Source organism: Thamnophis elegans, chromosome 7, assembly GCF_009769535.1.
Source record: "Thamnophis elegans isolate rThaEle1 chromosome 7, rThaEle1.pri, whole genome shotgun sequence".
Classification (NCBI taxonomy): domain Eukaryota; kingdom Metazoa; phylum Chordata; class Lepidosauria; order Squamata; family Colubridae; genus Thamnophis; species Thamnophis elegans.
This window is the reverse complement of record NC_045547.1, coordinates 30719713-30745586: the sequence shown is the minus strand read 5'-3', so window position 1 is coordinate 30745586 and position 25874 is coordinate 30719713. Positions and strand designations below refer to the sequence as shown.

The 25874-nt window shown below is 41.7% G+C and overlaps 1 protein-coding gene and 1 long non-coding RNA gene across 4 annotated transcripts in view; one reads left to right on the top strand and one right to left on the bottom strand.

Annotated features, from left to right (window-relative positions):
• Window positions 1-1770: 1770 nt before the first annotated feature.
• LOC116511094 lies at window positions 1771-21878 on the bottom strand. The gene is made up of 3 exons (XR_004255719.1): window positions 21717-21878; window positions 4161-4230; window positions 1771-1810 (listed from the first exon to the last, which is right to left on the bottom strand). It is a non-coding gene; the product is annotated as an uncharacterized LOC116511094 (long non-coding RNA).
• A 182-nt stretch (window positions 21879-22060) lies between these two features.
• Window positions 22061-25874, top strand: part of TMEM184B (transmembrane protein 184B) — a 38169-nt gene continuing 34355 nt past the window's right edge. For 2 of the 3 annotated variants that reach the window (XM_032221226.1, XM_032221223.1), the window contains exon 1: window positions 22061-22378. The gene's annotated coding sequence lies outside the window, so the exon portion shown is untranslated. The remainder of the gene's footprint in view (window positions 22379-25874) is intronic. The other variant, XM_032221224.1, reaches the window with a different exon arrangement.

Sequence of the window (25874 nt, the reverse complement as noted above, 5' to 3'; positions counted from 1 at the left end):
CACGTAATTAAGGAATCCTGCATTAATTGCTCCCTGTCCTTTGTGTAAGAAAAATAATCTCTAACCTCTAATAGACTTCCCCCAAATTCAAAGGGAGACACTAATAACATTGTTTAAAATAGCCCCAATATCTGAGGCTGGAATATATTTGTGGGTTGATTTGGTTCTGTAGTTTTCTCTTTTTGGTCTTTAGCGTAGGCCAGGTCAAAACTCAGAAGCAGGAAAAATTCCAACAATATTTTTAATTGTTATAGAATGGGATGAAAACATCTTAATAGCCTGTCAAGAGTTTCTTCTCTCTGCCCCATTTTATATCATACAAAATCAAGGAGGGATTGACTTGTAATATCATACAAAGTGGGATTGATTTGAATGTAAGCGTTGCACTACAAAGCAAAGTTTTCACCGAAGGTACTTCTGAGCAGAGAAACCAGATAGCATTTCTGCTAGACAAGAGTCACGGCTGGTCAGTGAGAGCCTGTTTTGGTGGGTGTCAAAATGTACCTGTGAAATTTAGAGCCTTTGAAAACCCTTCTGAATTTCTTAACCACTTTTTAACTTTTGCTGCAATTTATTGGTTGGAGGGCCATGTATACCTTTCAGAAGCAGATCCAATCAAGTAATGGAATGGCTTGCCTTCAGAAGTTATGGGTGCTCCCATCACTGGAGGTTTTGTCTGGAATGGTATATTGTGTTTACTGCTTGAGCAGTGGGTTGGACTAGATGACCTCCAAGGTCCTTTCCAACTCTTTATCTGTATTCTGTCCCTTTCTCACACTTTCTGTTTTCTCATCTCCTTTAATGCTTCAACGGTCTCTTCTTCATTCCCAAGATGAAATCTCTATTCTTTCACATTACTTTGCTTTTAACCTTACGTTAGCTACCCAGAATCACCATTTGGATGATCTTATACTTTAAAGTAAAAATTAACCAAAAATAAACATAATGTAGCAGAATTTCAATTCCTGTGAATAAAAGCAGTTTGCAATGTTCTATTCATATTGTGTATGGCAATTTTCATATGAAGAACCCCAACATACCAACTATACATTCCAATGATTAAAAGGTGGCCTTGTGTCTGAACAAGATGCTGCAGTATCCAGCACAAACTTGTCTTTTCCCCCGTAACCCTATATAAATATAGGCAAATAACACTCAGCCACGGCAATCATATCTGTTTAAGAGGAAGAGCACTTAGACGTATATACCGCTTCATAGTGCTTTAGTGCACTCTAAGCGGTTTACAGAGTTGGCCTATTACCCCCAATAATCTGGGTCCTCATTTTACCCACCTGGGAAGGCTGAGTCAACCTTGAGCCGGTGAGATTTGAACTGCCAAACTGCAGCTAGCACTCAGCTGAAGTAGCCTGCAATACTGCACTCTAACCACTGCACCACCTCGGCTCTAAGTCATTAATAGTAATGATCTTTTTGCCATTCTTGCTCAATAGTCCAAAACTGCTGTCAGAAAGGTGCTCTGTCTAGATCATGCCCCCCCCACTGACTTAAACAATAAACAGAGATGGATCTGTTCCGCCTGTTTCATATCAGATGTTAAGTGCAGCTTTGACTTTAACCCCGACTGCCTATAATATATGGAAGGCATTGCAGCTGTGGTGCAATTTAGCCAATTCTACCCAGTTCAGCCAATCTGGTAGCAGTGGCGGCGGAAGGCTCCGCCCACTCACCCAAAGTCATCACGTCCTGTTTTTTACCCTCTGCGCATGCGTGGAAGGTCCAGTGCATGTGTGGAGGTGGTGTGTGCGCACTCACATTTGCATACCGGTAGCGAAGGTAAGTTGATTTCACCCTGCATTGCAGATATAGTACGGTATGGTAAATGACTCACAAGCTCTTATCACCAGATTCTATCGGTTTATATAGCTTGTTTCCCACTTGGCAACTCTTTTCATTTAGCTGCTCTCTACCTAAAATCCCCATGTCTTCCACAATAGCCTATCTATGTTGAGGGAAGGATTGGGAGAAGGAGGGCTCGTCATGCCCTGTTGGGCTATAAAGCTCCCCTTGGCTATCTCTATTCTCTGCTTCTGCCTGGAAATATTGCTCTTACACTTGAGAAAGCCGTACCAGTTTTCTTCACCTTGTTCAGTTGTTCCCTGCAGGAGCCTAGTTGAGATCTTCTGATGTTTTAATTTGATTCTTTAGTGCAGTGGTCTCCAACCTTGGTAACTTTAAGACCTGTGGACTTTAACTCCTGTGGAGTTGAAGTCCACAGGTCTTAAAGTTGCCAAGGTTGGAGACCACTGACTTAGTAGAGTCACTGCTGCTGAACAATGGTAGAATCTAGCAAAAAAAAAAAACCCTCCCCTTGGTCTTTCCCACCACAGAATTGTTACTATGAATGTAATGGTACTGTTGACTCCACAAAGGGTCTTCCTTGAAAAAGGGAGGCTGGCTTCCAATAGTGAATATTCTAAACTACAAAGAAGCTGCAGCAGCTCTTTCTGCTAATGGGAACTCGGTGATTTGTGATGGTTGTGTCTTAATTGGGCACGTGTACCACCAGAAAACTGCTGTCTCATTGGGCACGATGTGCTTTACCATTTTGTGCTACTGGGGTGCAGAATTCATTAATATGCTTATATGTACATTAAGATACATATAAAAAATTGACCCAGACGAAGAGCCATCAATATGTGAATTCGAAAGTACGGTGTAATATTGGCACAGTAGTGAAATAGAAAATTGAACTTGATTCAAAACAAAACAAATATTAAAAACTGGAACAGTTATATAAATAATTAGGAGAGATTAAAGACACAAGCCCTTGAATTTTTCGAATATTATTGCTCAGCTGACTTGGAACAGAGCAAAGCATTCATCTGCTTTGTGCATCGCATTAAAAGTCCAGTCTACTTTATTATTTGTATTAATTATTAATTACTTCACTATGATTTGAATAAATCTCCATTAATTTACTCCATGCTGTACCATGAACAGTAATTTATCATCCACAATTGGTCCATAATCCCCCAGTTTCAAGTATAAGAATAATTCACTATTACTTAAAAGAGAAAACAGACTTGCTATAGGTACAGATTTCATTGTTGCCAATCTATAGCAAGAAAAACCATTATTTTATTGGCACAGAAGCCAACCTGAATCTGCTGTTGTTAGTCAGATGGAGCCTCTGCAGAGAAAGATCAGAACTGGTTGTACTTAAGTGGTACAGACAGTCAAAGCCCTCCTATTGTAGACTCCCAACTGCCGTCATCAGATCAGCTGGTGGAGGCAAGAACTGGCATGAGGAACAGCAGTGCCTTTATTGCTAGCTCATCTTGTCTAAATTGGGACTTGGAATATGAATGTGCAGGAGAGGAGTGAGTTTCCTGGGGCTGGAGTTGCTTTTCAAGATGTAATCTCAATGGTATAACAGGAAGGATGAAAAGGCAAGGAAGAATCTATTTCCTATACCATATTTATAAGAAAATCTGTAATCTTTTTATCTCCTTTTGTTCAAAAGTGTTGTATACATGCACGCTTTTTCATTTTTATTTACCCAAAATAAAAGCTGAGTGGTTTGTTCCAGCAATTTACTTTTAAATAGTTTCTTACTGCTGAGAATAGAAATATAGATAAAACTTGGGGGGGAGGGGTGTCTAACCCTTTTTGAGGATGATCGTTTTAAATTTAAAGTAGCAGAAAAACCATGTGAGTAGTACTCTAAAAATGTAATTTTGGCTGCTCTTTTTGTGGTTTATATTGTGATATGTCAATCAATCTTTATTTGGTCATAAACAGCAGATATTTTGATGCAGTAAAGATTTGTAATGGAATTCCCTTTGAATTAATATCTAGCATAGCTTTAGGCATGCAAGAAGTACACTTTGATATTAATTTATTCCCTTTCTATTACTGATGTACTATAAACTGGGCCAGCTGGATCTCAAATTGTTTATCTCATTCATTAATTCACTCAAAAGAATTCTCTGGGTCACTATTCTGGGCAACTCACAAAATCATAATAAAACCAACAGTCAAACCCAAATCCTGGCATCCTAAAACAATAACTGAACTCTAGCCTCACTTCATCCCAGTGGTTTTGGGAAGAACCAGCTTTTTAAGGTCTTTCAGAAGGTTAGAAGAGTGTGGACCTGCCAGATCCTTGGGGAATGGTATTTCACAGGAGATGTTCTTACCTGTGGCTGGTCACCTTCTCTCTTCAACTTTTTTCCAGCAGCTCTATTGGCATTTCTTGCATCACTCCACCTCAACAGACAACAAAGACAAAGAAGTCCATATTTTGAACAGAGAGGATCGCTGGTTTGAAAGAGGTGTTAAAGAGGCCATCTATGTCAAAATTGAACAGCCCTTTCTCAACAGAGGGGGAGGGGGATACAACATCATCTATCTCCAATCTACTACAGTCCTTTCAACAGTTCCAAGAAGGCTCCACAATCCACACCAATGTGGACCACTCACATGACCTTGATGACACAGATAAACCTTCAGAGGGCATCTTAATGACCCGCTAAAAGAATGCAAATGTCTAGCTGTCTGCAAGGAGTTTAAATCCTTCCATTCCCCACTATCCCAGTCAGAGCTGAAGAAGCTTCTTGGATGAGAAGCGAAACATCTTCAAAGAAATACCAGAAAGTCCAGTTGTCTCTTGAAAAAAGCACCTTTGAGACAACCAGGACCTGGGATGATTGAGAATCTCCACAGACACTCCATCTCAACGTTGCTCTGTAGTGAGCCTGCAGGAGTTCTACAAGACCAGCAACCACAGAGTCCATACCAGTGTGACCCAATCCATAGCCCTTGCCATATGCTTATTCCAAACTATGATAAGAGGCCTTGGCTGAAACTTCATTGTCTCCATCAGTCGCCTGGGGCAGGCCAATTAAATAGACCCTGTCTCTTTGCAGTGTGTGTTTGTGTGACCACAAGAGATCTGGGCCAAAAGGGCTTTATTTGTCTATGGAACTGATATTAATATTCTGAAATTCCAGATCACCATGCTGCTCAGTGGTGAAATTCATTTTTTTTTACTACCGGTTCTGTGGGCATGGCTTGGTGGGCATGGCAGGGGAAGGATATTGCAAAATCCCCATTCCAGTGGTGGGTTTCAAAATTTTTTAGAACCTCTTCTGTAGATGTGGCCTGCTTTGTGGGAGTGACTTGCGAGCCATGTGACCGAGTGGGAGTGGCTTGCGAGCCATGTGACTGGGTGGGCGTGGCTAACTTGTAAAATGTGGTGAAACTCACTTAACAATGCTCTTGCTTAGCAACCAAAATGTTGGCTCAGAAACTCTGCCATTTGAAGCACGCAAGTCTTAAAGTTGTCAAGTTACAAGACCCTTGCACCCCTAACCCTTTAGGGAAAAAAAACCCAGGGGTGTTCAAACTTGACAGCTTTAAGACTTGTGGACTTGAACTCCCAGAATTCCTCCTCCAGGCATGTTGGCTCAGGAACTCTGGCATTGAAGTGTGCAAGTCTTAAAGCTGTCAAGTTACAAGACCCTTGCACCCCTAACCCTTTAGAAAAAAAAACCCAGGGGTGTTCAAACACAACAGCTTTAAGACTTGTGGACTTGAACTCCCAGAATTCCTCCTCCAGGCATGTTGGCTCAGGAACTCTGGCATTGAAGTGTGCAAGTCTTAAAGCTGTCAAGTTACAAGACCCTTGCACCCCTAACCCTTTAGAAAAAAAAACCCAGGGGTGTTCAAACACAACAGCTTTAAGACTTGTGGACTTCAACTCCCAGAATTCCTCCTCTCGCTCTTCATCTTGATGATGTGCAGACGGGCGGGGGGAGGGAGCTGGAACCGGTTCTAAACGGCACTGTAGATTTGTGGAACCTCTTCTATAGAAGAGGTTAGAACTGGCAGGAACCCACCCTTGCCCCATTCCCACCCACTCTGGAGCCAGCCAGAGGTGGTATTTGCCGGTTCTCCGAACTACTCAAAATTTCCGCTACCGGTTCTCCAGAACCTGTCAGAATCTGTTGAATTTCACCCCCGATGCCGCTGCCTTAAAACAAAAACAAAACGTTGTGTGTGACCTGCTCTGAGAACTGGGCTCTAAATAAATTGGGCCTACCCATGATAGCCATAGGGAGCACCTCTAATTCCAGGCCCAAAGAAGGCAGGTTGAAGCCTCCCAGGATCACAAGCATGTGAAACTACAGCCAAGCCGGCCATAAAGTCAATAAACATGGGAAGACACTGCTACACTGCAGGGAGAAAGTTAAGACAACGGGTTCCAACAGATTCTTACAGCCAAACCTCATGAAGGGAATATCACATTGCACATATCTGGGGCAGAGCCTAGAAAGGCCACCAGGAATTCCTGGATGACAATGGCCATTCTGATGCTGGATATTAAAGTTATTGTGATAGCAAGAGAGTGCCAAAGAGCAGACAGTTTTCAAGCCTATTTATAATTCCAGATTTTATAGTTTTTATTACATTTTATTGTATCTCTTCATCTGTGCTCAAGGAAGCATGGCTCCTGTCTGTCTTCTCTCCCTCCCCAACACTGTAGTTTGATTGCAATGTGAAAGATAAGAAATGGCACTTAACACATACCCTCCCTATAAAGATCAGAATTAAATAGAATGAAACGTGCCTTATGATAGACACAATGTAAGCAAACCCCAGGCTCTTGTATTCTCATTGTGATGTTACACACACTATTGGTATTGTTGCTGTTAGTTGCGAAGTCGTGTCCGACCCATTGCGACCCCATGGACAATGTTCCTTTAGGCCTTCCTGCCTTCTACCATCCTCTGAGTCCACTCAAGCTCACACCTACTGCTTCGGTAACTCCATCCAGCCACCTCATTCTCTGTCGTCCCCTTCTTATTTTGTCCTCAATTTTTCCCAGCATTAGGCGCTTCTTCAGTGAGTGTTGGTGTATGTAACTTAATTTTTGAAGAAAAGTAATTGAAGTTCATCTCAATACCTAGAGTAGAAAACCTATCGCTCAATTTACATATCACATTAAACCGTAAACTCTTCTATACAATGATTTACTGAAGAGGCCACTGTTGGTTGTGTTGATAGTTTACATTAATCATATACAATGATTATAATCATAATGACTTCATACCCACAATACAGGAAGATAAAATCAAAGCTATTACATTATGGCTTGTCATGAACTCTGAGGCAGTATAATTTAGAAATGTTTTCTTCATGGCCTTCCTAATAAAAGATAATTATAATTGGCTGCCACTTCTTAGGCTGACCCTACCAATACCCTCTAGTTTATCTGGTTTGAATTCTTTCTTCAAATGAGGACTTCTCCTTCTACCTAGCCCAAGCAAAAAGCAAGAAAAATATCTTCATTATTCCAGCTCAAAAATCCAGAAATGCAGAGCTAGACAAATTTGGTCCCAATTCTGAAACACATGTACAACTGTATTGTATGTGGAAAAGGCTTTAATGCGAAGCCCCTTTCTTAATTAATGCAGTTAAATCAGTAGGTTAAATAAATCTGATGTATTTGGAAAAGGGAATACAGGAAAAAATTAAAAGGTAACTAACGACCATTCTTTTATTTCAAGAATTTGAAATAAGAACAGTAGAATATCGTTTAGTTAAGTTCACTTGCTGAAATAAGATTTGAGGTTTCAGCATCTTTTTTCACACTACAGGAAAAAATGGTGATTGAAGAGAGACAACTGGGTCTCTTGCTCAGATGTTGTTAGACAGGCCATCCTGCTATTGTTACTTCCTCTTCGGCTAGCCTCAGTTTATACAAAGTAGAAGAAAATCATCTCCCCTGTGCAACATTTGTATTATTGAATGTTATTGGTCCAGTGATATTCCATCTCTGATGTTATGGACAAACCTATTAAATCACAAAATTATCTAGTGGCTGCATCTGCCTTTCTAGTGACCATTATTGGAATGATAAAGGCATCAACCAGTCTTTACTGTTTCAACCCTATATTAAAAAGGCGTCAGGCCCACATATGAAGGCTCAAGTTAACTAATTTATCGCTAAAAGCCCACACACAGGAATCTTCTGTGAATGGCATTCAAAGTGGAGGGTGGATTTAGTTCATTGGTGGCTATGCAGTGATTCTAGGTTGATCCCTCTTTTCACTCCTCCCTCTGTCTTGCCAGGCCTACTTCTATATCAGGTTTATATGGGAAGAAATGTTTTCTAGGAACAAAAGATAAATTCTGTCTATTCAGGCCTCTCAGAATGGGAATTAATTTACAAGATATTTTTAAGAGGCCAAAACACGAAGATTGTCATATTATTTAGCCTAATGTGGGAACCCATTATGAACACTTATCTTCTACTCTAGCAAAGGATGCCTGCATCCAAACTCTGCAGCTACTCACTGAAGCTCTTTACTTCTTACCACTAAATCCTGCAGATGACTGAACATTTGTCATCACTAATATGAGGGAAGCTCTCCTCTCCTCTCATCCTTTGCTTCAGCTTTTCTCCATTTTTAGTTCTTTGGCACTTCTTTTTTGTGATGCTATGCCACAACAGCTGAGCAACCGGTTGACAACTCATCTGCCACCACTTGTCTCCAGAGAGGACTTCTTGAGGTGACTGCTGATTGATTGCCAGGCAACTCTTCTGACCAGACATGGGGCAGAATTAAAATGGCTCTGAGCTAGCCGAATACAATGTACTACATGAATATAAGAATGTAAGAAAAGGAACTCTAAAGGAAGGCTCTAGTAAACTATAGAAAGGGAACAGGCGGATAAGAACACGAGACAGGTAGCTAGAAAGATAAAGCAATCAAATAAATGGAATAAGCATAAAAGAGAAAAATACTAAGATAGGAAACAGTGAAATAAACCAGAAGTTTTGAATAGATCTTAGAAGATTGTCAGCTTTTAGAAATCTATTGTAAATATGAAAGCAATGGGTGGCCTTTTTAAACAAAGGTAGCCTTTCTTTTATAATACAGCAACATACTTTTATAATAAAAACACTTTTTAAAAGAATTGGCATCTCTTATGTTCTGCCTCAGTTTGTCACCACTGTATGAATCCACAACAATATGCTTTTGGTGTGTGCGTGTGTGTGTGTTTGTTTGCTTGTATGTATTTTAGTCTACTGTTTCAGCTAGTGGCAATGGTGTAAAATACAACCGTAAAAATCAATTTCAGTTGAACAAAATATTATCATAAATTCTTAAACTTTGAGCAAAATAGAATATCCTTTCCTCAACACTGGGCATTACATAATAAAATGATGCAAGAACAAGGAAGAGACGAGAACAGGACCTCAGAAATATGCTGCCAATATTCAAATAAAATGAAAGGCTGAAATGATCCCATGAAAAGGAGATTGGAGCTAGAAACTTACGTAAATATGAATGTTTATGTAGTGCTGCTTCTGAATACCCAAAACATAGCAACCAAATACAGTCATTCTGTCAACAGTTTCAACCAAATAATTCTGTGTGGGTTGCTGTTTATCTAAGATGTTCATTGCATGGGAATGTTTCTTAATAAAACAACATATAAATATTGAAATACAATAAATAACAAAGGATTCAGATTACTAACGTTCTGGTGAGAATTCCTGGTGCGTACGAACTGATTAGGGAGGCTGTATTAGCTTGAAGAAGGACAAAGTATCCCATACAAGGGGCAGCTGAGTATTTCCCAAGTTTAATTATTCTGAAACTGATTTAACATTTACACCTACACAACCATACACTCATAGGATTACGATACATACATTCATCTCAATGGTATTTCTTTTATTAAGCTGAACGTGTAGGTCTCACTATTACAAGATGATGTTGGAACAACTAATTTGGCAAGATCCGCATTCTGGCAAACCTAAGACAGACTAAGAACGACATCAATTCTGAGCTCTGCCAATACAGCAATTACAAAGGCATTTTGTTCACCTGTTCCAATGGTACAGCCTGATGGATTGTATACCAGGAAATCCTCCTCCTCCTCCTGCTAGTATAGCATCTCAAAAGGTATTCAGCTCTGGTCAATGGGAACAGACTTAAGTCATCCATATATTGGTTGCACCCAAAAAGTGCCATTGATATCCTGGCTCTTCACAGGAGCTTGCAAGGTTAATAACAATTTTAAATTAATGTCTTTTTAAATGGCAATAAGTTATCCCATTTTTAACTTGGGGGGGAAAAAGAGATCCCAGCTTCATTATTAAAGGGGTTTACTTAAAAATTGCATGAGAATGGAGAAGCAAATACTATCCCCACCATCTAGGAGGAGCTGGAAGTATAGATCTCTCAGCTAGCTTCATCTTTATAGTTGGCAAGATCCTCATACAGATTGTTAAGCAGTGTGATTGGCTAAGCATGCTATAATTAACAGGTGTCAGCATGGGTTTGTCATATCTAAATTATTGCCAGACTAACCTCACCTTTGATAATTATAGATTATATATATATGAAGAAAAAGCAAAGGGCATAGAAATAGGCAGGGGTGGGCTTCAAAAACTTCAGCAATGGGTTCTCTGCCTGGTTGCTGGGAGGGGGGGCATGGTGGATGGGGCCTAGTCAACCTCCTGCACCACAGCAGGGGGGGGGTGTTTTCACATTTCCTCAGGCTCCGGAGGCTTTCCTTGAGCCTCTGGGAGGACGAAAAGTTCCTCCCTTGGGCTCCGGAGGCCTTCTGGGGGGCCTGTTTTTCCCCCTCACCAAGCCTCCGCATGGGCCTTGCACTTGCCTCATATCCAAAATGGGCTGCATGGAGACTCCTGGAAGGGGAGGGGTGGGGTGGGCAGGGTCAGTCAGGGGTGGGATTTGGAGGTTCTCCGCAGAGGTGGGTTGCTAATTTTTTAACTACCAGTTTGATTAGTTTCGGGCACGCACAGATACATCCACGTAGGTGGGCTGAGCCTCCCACTGTCACTACTAGCAGTTCGCCCGATCCAGCAAACCACCTCTGGTTCTCCGAACCGGCCATAATGTTAGCTATGGGTTCTCCCAAACCCGGGCAAACCCATAGCAGCCCACCCCTAGAAATAGGGCTATGTCATCCTAAACAGCTTATCTGACTCTAATAAGTAGATGAACAATTATACTAAAAAATGCTTGTTAACGCATCTGCTTTAAATCAAAGAGAAGTACTGAGTAGAATGCAACAGGAACTTGCATTTGTAATAATGACTTGATAAAACTGAGGGAATATTTATAAATGTGCAGATGAAACAAAGCTGGAAGGGATGGCTTATACTTCAACAAAGAGGTAGAAGAATCAAAAAGATCTAGGAAACTTTGAAAAATGGACTGAAAAGAATAGGATGAAATTTAACAGGGTAAGAAAAATGGGGACATATATTGGGAGACCCAGTTTGGCAACAGTAAATGTGAAAAAGATCTGGTGTCCAAACTATGAGCCAGTGTGTTCAACTTTTGATAAGTTATCTCAATCACCCTAGCAAGATTTCTTTTCCAGGCGTGCAATGGCATTAAGCCAGCATTCTGGGGAAACAAATGATTGCTGCAACTAAGGGTTTAAATCTAGCTCCTCTATTGAAGTGAAGAGCAAAACCTGAGCATATCCTTCTCCAGCTTGGCACTTTCTAACTCTGCTGGTCTAAAACTCACAATTTACAGCCAGCATTGTTTACAACAGAAATAACATTCGCCTGAATACATTTTAATCCTCAGAAGATCTCTTCGGGGATTCAGAAATGAACATCTGAACAGGCTATGAATGAGTCCCACTGTTATAAGCCTTGGTGTGAGAGAACCCAGACTTTTCCAATTTTATTTAATTGACAGAACTGGTTGTGTTCACAGATCATGCTACACCCTTAATATCCTTTGTCTGATTTTGGCTTAGCATGCTATGTGGACCCAGCCCACTTTGATCTATCTCACAAATCATGACCCACAGCAATGTCAGCACAGCTGTTATGTCTCACATAGACTGTGAAAAGTCACACCAACTTTCTACACCCCCTGAAGTAGCTGCCTTACGGTTAAGCCTGGCGGAACAGAAAGACATTTCTGACAACAGTCGCTAGCAGGGAAAGTGTTAGAAGAAGAAGCAAAAGGAGAGGTAACACATACAGGGTCTGTACGAAAGAGATTCACTAACTATACTTTACATATCTCTGACAAAGAGTTTTGTGGAGCCCTTCTTTAAGAATACAAACTTCTCTAATCAGATGCAAAAGAGGTTTGTTTTTAAAAAGCTCACGAATATTCTTAACCTGCTAGGCTTGATGACATATTTCTCAGAGGAAGCAGGATGGTGTGGATCAGATCATCCCGCATGGAAGAGGCTCTTGTGTGCATGAGACATGCCTGAGCGTGTTTGTAATTATCTTTTCAATTTGTCTATATGTAAATTACGATAGCTGGCAGAATATTCCTCGTGTGCCTTATCAGAAGGATTCTGGCTGTTTTACTATAGCAGTAGACTTATATACCGCTTCATAGGGCTTTCAGCCCTCTCTAAGCGGTTTACAGAGTCAGCATATTGCCCCCAACAATCCGGGTCCTCATTTTACCCACCTCTAAAATGTTAGATATCACATACCCACATCACTAACACATTTTTAACTAGTTTTGTTGAAAGATTGAGTAGCATATGATTTAAAATGATTAAGCAAAATCATTAAAAAGAAAGCTTTACATGCAGATAAAGCATGTCGAGAAAACTGTTGGAATGGTATTATAGATGTTTCCATATGGCACAACTTCTAGTCCTTCTGGATCACTTTGAAGAGAATTTGCTGATCATCTTCATCCTGACAATTGTGGGATGCTGAGAACCTTTTGCATCAGTTAATGCTCCGTCCAACTAAGCAATGAGGAATTCGCCCAGAATTGCACTTCTCATAAGCAAGTGGTGGCCCTGAAGAAATTAAAGTTGTATTCTTTACCACACAAAACAGAAAAAAGGAAAGATTAAAAACCTGAGCATTTGTTATAAGATGCAGCTGCCCAGCTATTGAACCATTATTCCAGAGGTGGGTTCCTACCGGTTTGGCAGAACCGATAGTGGTATGCCAACCTGGATTGCAGAACCAGCAGCGACCCAGCTGGACATGCCTCCGAACCGGTTTCCCGATAGCCACTGTCAATGCCATCTTGTTTTTGAGTTCTGCGCATGTGCAGAACAATTTCCATTGAACTGCACATGCGTGCACAGCGCGCATCCAATGCACAGCACACATCCAGCACACAGCATGCATCCTGCGTGCGCATGAGCAAACCGGCAGTAACGCTGGCCAGAACCCACCCCTGCACTATTTGCATGAAATTCAGTTACCTACTCTGAAATTAGATGCTTTTCTCAAAGCCTCTGACCATGGTCATAGATAGTGCCTGAAGTGGGGGGAAGGGTTCAAAGATGTAAACAAAATATATATTTCTTAGGATGTAAGGACTGGAAATCACTCATTTCTAATATTTCCATTCCATTGGAGTAAGGAATTTTCAACTCCACACAAAAGGGAAAGAAAACAACTTTTTAAAAACCCAAGCAGCCCGCCCTCCTCTGTGCCCACTTCAAAGTGGTGTAAATTCAGGAAACTCTTGTCAGTTTTCATTACCGCAAAAAGATAACACAAAGGAAACAAAAACACATCCTCTCTAGCAACTGACACCCAGACAAGCAATCAAGTAAAAACAATACCCTAACTTAAGAACTACCACAGAAAAAACCACTTACCCACAGCAAAGCAAACTACTGTGTATAACCAGGAAGCAAACCCCATGCTCACAAGCACTGATCATGTTATCTAGTTAGGTACTAAAATGTCTGCAAACAAATAACCAAGCTCAGAGAACACCAAGGACTCCACATGTATAAGATCATACTATAAGTGAAAGCTTTTCATTTTGGAAGCTGGATATAGGTGCTAATTTCTATGAAATATGAAAAATAACCCACCAATCTGAACAATAGTACTGAAGAAGTCTTAAAGAATGAATGAATATGAATGATGAATAGAATGAATTACTGAACTACTAAGTTTCATAGTAGTTTCAGAAAAAAATCTGAAAGCCAAAATAGGTTATAGTGTGGGAAACTCTTGCTAAGCAATGAAACATGGCCTGTGGAATCTTTTATTCCAGCCTGTAGCATCAGTTCTTCATCTGTGTTATACAAAAATTAAGCTTGGGATTTTGCGGGGGGGGGGGGGGGTTGGAAGACATTATTCACATAAATGGAAGCTTATTCTTAGGCCTAAGTGTAGAACTGAGAGAAATATGTTCAAGAGACTATAACATATGAGGAGGGGAAAAGGTTCATTTAGATATGAGGAAAGAGAAAAAAAGGACTATGAGAAGGAATATTTATTTTATTTGTTTGTTTGTTTGAATGTAGTTATGTAGTTATAAATTTGTTATAGCCATCCAACTCCAATTTATATAGCTCCAGAGGAAACCCGAGAACTGAGAGAGAGATGATGTTCAAGGGACAGTAGCATATGAGAGGAAAAGGTCCATTTAGATCAGGGCTGACAAACCTGTGACCCACCGGCCAGATACAGTATGTCATGCGGTGGCCACACCCATGTCCGGTTTAGTGAAGGGGGAAAAGCCGCACTACATGATGCTGCTGTGGCCAGCAAGTTTGACACCCCTGATTTAGATGTAGGGAAAAAGAGAACTATGAGAAGGAATGTTTGTTTATTTATTTGTGTGTGCATATTTGTTTGTTTGTTATAGCCACCCAATCCAACTTCTATAGCTTCAGAGGAAACCTGGCAGACCTAGCCTTTGTGAAAGGTTGGAGTATTGATATACGAGATACTTAATGCTGCATTTCAAAAATGCGTATCGTTCTTTGCCAATAAATTAACATGGTAAAAAATTTACCCAGTGGAAGTAGAAGTGGAGTTCTTCAGGGATCTGCACTGAGAATAGAACTGCTTAAGAATGTAGACATCCTGGATAGTTTTTTAATAGATAAGCAGAAGAGATTCACTTTCAAACATTTGCACAGAAGTTGTTCCTTATGTATCTTGCCTAGTTCTATAAAATGATTCAAAGCAGCTAAATCTGCTTATGTCTGTGTCTGCAGAGCGAAATGGAATTTTATTCTAAAAGGTATGAAAAAACCACCTACGTATATTCAGAAGCGTTATTTGTGGGCTGTAAATGTTTGCCTGAAGTAGCAAAAACAATATCATATTTGTTGATACTGAATTTGATTGTCTACTCAGCCTTAACAGCTTTAATACCAAATATCTGTTATTCCTCAAATCCTATTTATATAATTTACAACTTGCAAGGTGCTCTTCAAAACTTAATTTTGTTTGTCTTCACAGTAACAGTGGTTGTTCTTATTTGATAATAGGAGACTAACACTGAAAGATATGTTTTATAACAGCTGGATTTGAGTGTAAATCAGTCTCTTTATGCTTTTTATAGGTTTCGGATTTTAATAGCATAAAACATTTTTGCGGATATAATGTTCATAATATAGCAGAAGTGGCAATAAACTGATAAATCACATACAAACATACTTATGGGAAGTGATATATAACAGCATTTTATAAATTATAGCCCAAATTGCGGCAACTGAGTATCAGGTAGAGCATTCAGGATATGGAGCATCTAAATGGTGCAGCCTCAAATATAAATGTGAAGCCCATGCTGGGGTAGAAGTTGCAATGCCCAGATGTGTCTCCCCATGACAAGAATAATAGTGTCTATTTTTCAAATGACTTAATCAGAGAGTAGAAGCTCACATTAAATAACAATGTGGCAGATTCGTTTTGTTATCATTGATCAAATTATTTTTAGTATGTTTTCTTTATATTTTGTAATATAGATTTACTAAATCATTTAATGGAGAGCCAGTTTTATGAAGTGGTTGTGGTATCAGACCAGAGTCAGGAAAATGTGAGTTCTAAGCAGGAAAGCCAGCTGGGTGACTTTGGACCAGTCACTCTTTCTCAGCCTAAGGAGGAGGTTGTAGGAGATGATCAGGCTGCACCCGAGGGAGAAGTCAAACACATCATCAGTCTCAAGTCCCTTCACACTCATAAGAGACTTATATTCAGCTCATCTTGAATTCTGTTAATCTTTAACTACTGCCAATTTTCTTTGATTGTTAATAGCTCATATTGTTGTAGAGAGCATTAAAGATATATGTAAAGGTTTCCCCTGTCGTGTCCTACCCTAGGGGGTGCTGCTCATCTCCATTTCTTAGCTGAGGGAGCCAGCATTGTTCAGACACTTCCGTGGTCATATGACCAGCATGACTATATGCTGAGGCAGAACAATGCTACCTTCCCACCAAAGTGATACCTATTTATCTATTTGCATTTGCATGATTTCAAACTGCTAGATTGGCAACAGTTGGAGGAAGTAATGGGAGCTCACCCCATCATGTGATGCTTGGATCCTGAACCCGGGTTGTTAGCTTTCCAGCTGACAAGCTTAATGTCTTTAACGCTATATCTCTAGATGTTTGTCTTTACTATACTATATCCAGAACTGAAAATTATCTAGCTACACCCCTCAGTAACAGCACACACATACTATAATAAGGGAAGGATGCAACTGAGATTCCCATGAGAAATTATTAAGGACATGGCAAAAGATTTGATAGAAAGAACAAGACCAGAAAGAAGAGAAACTAAAGTCCTGGTTCACATTTCTTAGCCAGTGGAAAACATTCTGGTTTGGGAATGGGTGAAATGTACTGCAGTATAAGGCAGGCGACAGATCCAGGAAGAAAAATCTGTTCTGTCAGCAATTCTGCATAAATACAGCCTTCACTTGTTCTGTGAAATATAAATGAAGTTACAATTCGTTTAGAAAGATATAATTTGGCTTTGGGGTTAGAATTCAGTAGGAAGTTTCTCAGAGGCTGGGGAACTTAGTTACTGCAGAGTTGCTGGCAAGGTTTTATGATATCACCAATTCCTTCCATGTTGGTTGGAGAGGAAGCACACAACAGTACAGGAAACAGAAACAAAAGGAGAGAAGGAAAGCAAAAAACAAGAACAAAAAACCCCCAAGGACCAGCATGCTTCAAGCAGCAGAACAAAGATTTACACACACAAACACACACACACAATTTTCTCTGTAACTTTGATTATCTTCCCTTCCAAAAATTACTCAACCTCTGCCATTTAAATCTCTGATCCTTTCCCAGCAGCATTCTCTCCTTGAGCGCCCTGAGTGTAAGGCGACTATCCGAATAAATGGTCTGTGGAGAACAGACACTCCAACCCTCCTTGAAAGAGAACAAAGATTTTAAAGAGGGTCAAAAGGATTACAAACCACAACAAGTTTCATAGGTCCTGGAACAACTGGTGTGTGTGGGGGGGGGGGAGTAAAAACAGAAATATAATAATAAGGCTTATGATTATAAGCCAATCCCTGGCATCCAGGAGACACCAAATTGGGAAGCCCCCCAAAATAGGTCAGCAGACCCAAATCCTACTTCTATATAGCATGTGAGTGGTCCTCCTAAATAAGACTCTGCCAAATATGAAGAGAGTGCCTTGTGCCTTCTGACAGATGGCACTATTGGCCTAAAGGTTGGGGCTGGGATTTGCTTTGGGATGGCATCTGCCATAGCACTTTCAGAAGGCAGAGCAGAGGCATTATCCATCAACACATGCCATGAAAGTCAATATGGTGTTAGCAAACCAGGTGTTGGACTAGTACTCCAGGTTCACCCGTGGAAGCTCCAGGAGTGATTTTAGTTACTCTTTCAGTCCAACTAGTCTCATACAAGTTGTTGTCCTCCATTCTTTGTCTACATATGCCTTGTTCTCAAGTCCCTTGATTGAGATGTGAACTCAAGGGAACCATCTTTTTGGATGAAGGTTCTCCTCTAATTTCTCTCTTTACATTAGCTTTGTGATTCAATAGATTCAAGGTATAAAGATATGCTGTATAGTGTTTAATATACTAAGTGGAAGCTTTTATTTCCATTCTATCTATCTATCTATCTATCATCTATCTATCTATCTATCTATCTATCTATCTATCTATCTATCTATCTATCTATCTATCTATCTATCTATCTATCATCTACCTACCTACCTACCTACCTACCTACCTACCTACCTATCTATTCTTGACCTCAAGGGTCAAGTGGGTCTGCTGCTAACGTACCTGCCTCCCAACAGCGTTGCAGCAGCCCTCCCCTCGCTCCTCGAGTCAGTAGCCGAGCTAGCAATTGAGTTCCCCAGGCTTATGGTCCTGAGGGATTTCAATTTGCCTTCGCTCAGTGAACACTCTGATGGGGCGCAGGAGTTCATGGCTTCCATGACAGCCATGGGCTTGACCCAGGTAATTCGGGGCCCAACCCATTCAGCGGGTCATATGCTCGACCTCGTATTCCTCTCGGAGCAGTGGACTTGTGATCTTGGTCTGAGGGGTAATGAGATCATACCCCTGTCGTGGTCAGACCACTGCCTACTGAGGCTTGACTTCCGGAGGCCAAACCCCCACTGTAGGGAGGAGGAACCGACCAGGTGGTTCCGCCCCAGGCGACTGATGGACCCTCTGAGGTTCCAGACGGAGCTTGGGGTTATTCCTGATACTCTCGCCCACAGTTCGGCAGAGACTCTGGTTGCTGCCTGGCACTCGGCAGCATCGGAGTCTCTTGACCGGATTGCGCCACTACGGCCCCTCGGGGTCGGCGGATCCCGGAGGCCTCCTTGGTTCACCGAGGAGCTCCGGGAGAAGAAGCGCCGGAGGAGACGCCTAGAGCACCTGTGGAGGTCCGATAAGTCCGAAACGAACCGAGCACTTTTAACAACTTGCACCAAGGAGTACATCAGGGCACTTAGGGCAGCAAAAAGATCTCATATTGCCACCTTGGTTGCGTCCGCTGAGTCCCGCCCAGCCGCCCTGTTTAGGATAACCCGTTCCCTCCTGAATAGGAGGGATACGGGGGAACCCTTGCAGGGTAGAGCTGAGGATTATGCCCAATTCTTAACGGACAAAGTTGCTCGGTTTCGGTCGGATTTGGACTCCACCTCTGCAGTTCCAGCCGAGGCACAAGAGGATGAATTGGTAGACCGCCCCTGGGTTGAGTTTCAGGATGTTGCCCCTGGGAATGTGGACAAGGCCATGGGAGCTGTGAGTGCCTCCACCTGTGTACTGGACCCGTGTCCCTCCTGGCTGGTTGCCAACAGCAACGAGGTGACACGAGGCTGGATCCAGGCGGTTGTTACCGCCTCTCTTCGGGAGGGGCACTTCCCCGCCGCACTTAAAGCGGCGGTGGTGAGACCCCTCCTGAAGAAACCATCTTTGGATCCAGCTGTTCTCAACAATTATCGTCCAGTCTCCAACCTCCCCTTTGTGGGGAAGGTTGTCGAGAAGGTGGTGGCCTTCCAGCTTCAACGGTCCTTGGAGGAAGCCAGTTATCTTGACCCCTTCCAGTCGGGCTTCAGACCTGGTTACAGCACAGAAACCGCTTTGGTCGCATTGACCGATGATCTCTGGAGAGCCAGAGATGGAGGCCATGCCTCCATCCTGGTTCTCCTTGACCTCTCGGCGGCTTTCGATACCATCGACCATGGTATCCTTCTGCGACGACTGCGGGAGGTGGGGGTGGGAGGAACTGTTTTGCAGTGGTTCTCCTCCTACCTCTCGGACAGGTCGCAGTCGGTGTTAGTTGGGGGGCAGAGATCGACCCCTAGGCCCCTAACATGCGGGGTGCCGCAGGGTTCGGTCTTATCCCCCCTACTATTTAACATCTACATGAAACCACTGGGCGAGATCATTCGGAGGCACGGGTTAAGATACCACCAATACGCGGACGATACTCAGTTGTATCTGTCCACCCCGTGCCAACTCAATGAAGCGGTGGACGTGGTGAACCGGGGTCTTGAAGCCGTTAGGGACTGGATGAGGGCTAACAAGCTTGTACTCAACCCGGAGAAGACCGAATGGCTGTTGTGTTTCCCTCCCAATAATTCGGCCAGTGTTCCATCGCTCAGGCTGGGGGGTCAAATTTTATACCCCTCAGAGAGGGTTCGCAACTTGGGAGTCCTCCTGGATCCACAGCTGACTTTTGACCACCATCTGACGGCTGTGACCAGGGGGGCATTTTCCCAGGTTCGCCTGGTACGCCAGTTGCGACCCTACCTGAACCGGGAGGCTCTCACAACAGTCACTCGGGCCCTTGTGACCTCTAGGCTGGAATACTGCAATGTGCTCTACATGGGGCTGCCCTTGAAGAGCATCTGGCGACTTCAGCTAGTCCAGAATGCGGCCGCGCGAGTGATTGTGGGTGCACCTCGGTTCGCCCACATAACACCTATCCTCCGCGAGCTGCGCTGGCTACCTGTTGATCTCCCGGTGCGCTTCAAGGTGCTACTCACCACCCATAAAGCCCTCCATGGTAGTGGATCTGCGTACTTGAGAGACCGCCTCCTGCCAATTACCTCCCTGCGACCTATAAGATCACATAGATTGGGCCTCCTCTGAATACCATCCGCCAGTCAGTGCCGACTGGCAACTACACGGAGGAGGGCCTTTTCAGTAGCAGCTCCGACCCTTTGGAACGATCTCCCCGTGGAGATTCGTACCCTCACCACCGTCCAGACCTTCCGCACAGCCCTCAAGACCTGGCTATCCTGTCAGGCCTGGGGATAAGATCACAATCTGTCCCCACCCGAATGAAGAATGAATGTTGTGTACTATTTTACTCTTATGTATTGTTTTATGTTTATTGTTTATACCCCCCTCCCTATTTTATGTAAGCCGCCCTGAGTCCCCGCGGGGAAAAGGGCGGCCTATAAATATTAATAAAATATCTAAAAAAAATATATCTATCTATCCATCCATCCATCCATCCATCTATCTATCATCATCAATCTATTGCTATCTCTATTTTCAAATATATAAAGAAAGTTGGTCCACAGTATCTGGACTTCAAAAACTGGGCAAATATTTGCAGCAAAGAGATCAATTTTGAGAAGAGCAAAGCAGGCTTTAAATAAATATAGCAAAAGGATATTGCAATGTGTATCCACATACTTAAGTTTGTGCTTATGCATGTGTGAGTGTGAGAGAGAGGGAAAGAAAGAGAGAGAAGGCATCCATATTAACGTATTTTTTTCTCAAATCCTTGCCTCAGATATTTCTTTCTGTCTAGCTTCAAGAGCATCCCCTAGTGTCGTCTTACAAGATCAACAAGATTTTTTTTTCATATGATCAGTCAACAATAGGAATAGTGAATTGTGCAAAAAAACTGCAATTCTGTATTCATTAAACAATGTCCCCCCCCCCTTCCTCTCCAGTTTCCACTTTCAAACCTGGTTTACCAAGTTTAACCAAGACTTTCTAGATTAGAGATTCCCAAACAATTTCATTATACAGTAATGCTTTCATTATTCTATTTTTTATCTTGGTGTTTGGATTTTTAAGGGAGGTGTATTCATTAAGAGTACACTAAAAGGAAGTGTGAAAAACAAAACGTATTGTAATCCTTACTCTAGATGAATAATATCCCTAGATTTTTGTCTTTACCATAATATATCCAGAACGAAAAATTATCTAACTACACTACTCAGTGAAAGGACCCATACCTATGTAACTTCATTGGCCAACAAGAAAACTTCCCCCAAAGATAAGATGCCCAAATTCTAGAATTTCTCCAAAATGTTACAAAGTAGATAACACATTTGTAGTACTGCAGGATTCTTTGGTTGGGTTTGCAGATTACATGAAGCGTCGTGGGTGATCATTAAAATCTAAATAAGTTAGAACTAATTTAAGAACGCGCTCCATTACCAGACTGCCTCCACCCTAAAGATCCAACGAGAAAACCTATTTTCATACCTCGTACTTCAATCTGAAGTACAAATTGAATCGGATGTTAAATAATTGAAGCCGTTCTTGGACTTTCGCCCCAAGAACAAACTGTTGAAAGATGGATAGCGAGAAAAAAAACCACGACGCCACATCTTTTAAGCAGAGCCGCGTCCGCCCCGCCGAGGCCCGCAGGAGAATCCCTCTCCGAAGGAGGGGGGTGGGTAGGAATGGGGGGGGAGAGGAGGAGAAGACGGCGCCATCTCCTGAGAGGCCGCCGGTTATGTCACCCGCTTGTGGCTCCTCCCTCTCCCTCTCAAGCGGGAGGGGAGCAGTGAACGAGGAGGCACTCCAAAAGGGAAGCCAGAAGCCTTCGCGCCTGCGCAGTGCGATTTCGCGTCTTCGTCTGTAAAAATCTCTCCTTCTCCCACCCTCCCCTTTTCTTCTTCCAAGCCCATTAGGGCCGCAGCGGTGAGCCCCAGTGGAGGATTTACAAGTGGCTCCGCGACGGGACGGAGAGCAGCTGCCAAGGCACGGAGCTGACCGGGGAAGTTTCGGCCCGGCCATGGGGTCCTGAGGGCCTTTCCCCCCGCCCGTTCCCTTGAGCCCCGGAGGGTCGGGTTCCCTGGCAGAGAAGGGAAGGGGAGCGGCGGCGGCTACAGGGCGGCTGGTGTTTGCAGTGCCTCGTGGCGGTGAGGGCTCAGTGGGAAGCCGGAGGGAGGGATGGGGAGGAGGGATCGGCGCTGAGATGATGGACATAGCGGCAGAGCGGTGGCCTGACTCCCCCGGGTGGGGAGGGGAGTTTGCTGCCTGGCACTTGCAGCGGTGTTGACGGGCAACTGGCCGCGATAATTCTCATACTGAGTGAGTGAGAAAGATGTGAAAAAGCGAAAGGCAGCAAACTCCGAGATTGATGGCGCAGGAGGATGGGAGGTCCTGGGATACACGTTGGTGATGCCCACTTGTAGTAGAAATAGCTGTGGGTGGTGAGTAGGTCTACAAGGGGATCAACGTGGCACCACTGAAAAGTGGGTTTGGAGTTACTTATCAGCAACATGACCTGGACTCTGTTTATGATAATAAGAGTATGAGTTTTACAGGTAGTCTTCAACTTATGACCACAGTTGAGCTCAGAATTTATGTTGCTAAGTGAGAAATGTATTGAGTGAGTTTTGTTTCTTTTTTTGACTTTGCTTGCCCATTTGTTAAGCGAATCACTGCAGTTGTTAAATTAATAACATGGTTGTTAAGTGAATCTAGACTTTGCTGAGTGAATCTAGACTTTGCTGGTCGAAAGGTAAAACATGATCACATGACCCCCGGGACACTGCAACCTTATAAATGTGAGTCAGTTGTCAAGCATCTGAATGCAAATCACATGACCATGGGGATGTTGTAACAGTTATTTGAAAAATGGTCATTGGTCACTTTTTTCAGTGCTGTTGTAACCTCAAACGGTCACTAAGCAAACTGTTGTAAGTTGAGGACTACCTGCACCTATACAAATTGACAGCTCAGCTTTTTTTTCAGTGTAGTTAAAGCATTTATAGTACAGAATAATAACCCCCTGGTTTGTTAGAGGTGCACCAAGGTTCTTAAGTACATTGTGTGTAGTTAAAGATGGGTGCTGTGCACCGTAAAATAACAATAAGTTCTGATAGGAATGGTTGTGGGAGAAATGGCATATTTAGTGCCACATTACTCGATGGCTTGTGGGATTACCTGAATAATTATGTACATTTCATATAGAACATACTTTGTTCTTTCCATCTGAGAATTTTCATGCAAATACTAAAATTTGAAGGGTCATCATTTAAAAAAAGGAAAATGTTTATATAAGTTAGCATGCTAATTTAGAAAAGATTTTCCTTCTATCTTTCCACTAGTTGAATCTCCTACCTTTCTCATCTTCTATAGTTTCAGTGCTATTGATTATTTCCTTTGCTTGAGATGGGAATCATGCCATACTTTTAATTCACAACCCCATATTTCAAAATACAGAAATGACTATTATTCTTACTAAGTAGAAATCTATTGATTATGTAAAGTACAGTACATAATACCCTTTATATTTCATAGTTCAGTAGCATATCTTCATTTTTTCTAATTTTTATTATCAGCTAAATGTACATCAGTCTTCTGAAAAGAGTAAATATATTACTGTATATAGTGATAAATTACTTTTTTATATATTAGAAACGAACTCTAATGGTCAACAGCAGTAATCCCTTAAAATTTCTGCCAGTGGTATCATAGGATGCCAAGGAGACAAGACAATAATGAACTAATGAATACAGGATTTAAATATTTTTAAAATTACTTTATGCCTATCTAATTTGTTCTTGAAGAATTACAAGTAGAATTTCACTTCGATTTCTGTCAAGATAATTAATCCTGTTTAACCCTTTGGGAGTCTTTTTAAAAAATAATCTGGAACTCTCACAATGGTTAAATTGCATTCATATTGTCAATTTATCAAAGTTGTACTGTATGTTTCAATTAGAATATTAGTGTCTGATGTAATTTGAGTCAAGTTTTTCTGCCTTGGGGTTTTCATTTTTTTAAAAGACAAACTAGCAACAGCAAAAGTATTCACTGCAGGTTAGTTTTGTTTGTCAGTGCAAATGCTGAAGGAGAAGGCAACGGATTAGCTTGTGTCCAGGGAGTATGAACATGAAGACTTGAACATATAATGCAGCATGGTGATCATTTTAATCACCCCTGTGGGATGCAATTTACTGGAAACAAATAGGGGAGGGGTGAATTAAAAACCAAATCCTATCTGCTGTACAATATTATTTTAAACATATATTAACTATTCTGCTCACGTTATACAGGAACATTTAGCTTTGGCCATATATTGCAGGTTAAGGGCATTTTATGATGAAAACTATTACCATCTATATGAAACTATGTTATGGAAATAGCAGAGGTTATACAAGTAGACCTCAATTTACAACCACAATCGGGACCAGAATATGCAGTTGTGAAGCAAGGCATCATGTGACTGGACCTGGATTTATGACCATTATTACTGCACCAAATCTGGATTCCTCAATTGACTTGTTGGACGCCAGTTGGGAAGATTGTAAATTTTGATCACATGACCATAAGGTGCCGCAGCTATGGTAAATGCTAGCTGATAGTGTGTCAGTCATACAAGTGTAAATCAAGTACAGGCTGTCACTTTTCTGAGGCTGTCATAAGTTTAAACTATTTGTTAAATGAACAGTCAATAAGTTGAGACTACCTGAAATACTCTAAGGCACGGGTCACAAACTTGTGTCATGTTGCTGTCACGTGATGTTTTGCAACATTTTTCCCATTTGCGGAGCTGGGGTGAGGGTGGCCTGCCCGTGACGCATCTGGCCCATCGGCCGCCAGTTTGACACCCCTGCTCTAAGGCATGCTTCTAGCTATTATGTTCTGCAGCAGTTCATATATTCAGTTTCTTGCATGGGAGGCTCATCTTCTCTATAAAGATCTTTAATTAAATACTGTACATATTGAAAATTTAGGCATATAACATTACTTTTCAACTCGTATTTGCTCACAGAGACACCTGACTAACTTTCTTTTATTTGGATTAGCCCATTCCACCCATATTACTTATTTCTCTTTTTTAACTTTCTTTCACTGTTCAGTATTCAAGCAATCAAGTTATTTTACATTATTCTTCTTCCTTAGAATTTTACTTATTTCTGTTAAATACGTTATGCAGATCAACAGTGAAAGCCTTTTACCATGAAATTCTTTTTTCAAGAGAGTTTTTCTCCTCTATTAACTTCTATTTTTCTTTGGCGCATGTGTTGCGGGGGGATTGTAAAATATATGTATGTGGTATAGTCAGGACATTCTTTTTTGGGGAAAGAAACAGGAAATAAGTCAAAAGGGAGTAGTCTAGTTACAACTTACTACTTTTCCTTTAAATATATCAGACAAAGGCTACTGTAGGGTGTGTCTATTTCCTAGCATCATTATGGCAATCTCTATTCACAGTATTAAGAAGAAACGAAACAAAAACTCAATGCTGCAAGTAGAAATTAATTTTCATAAACTGATCAAGTTAGAATGGAAATGGGCATAGTTTTCCCCCCTCTAATTGTTCAAAATAATATCCAGTTATTTTTGAGATGGATCAAGTAAATGGATTTGCATCAAGTTATTTTGAATAATCAAATTCTCTAG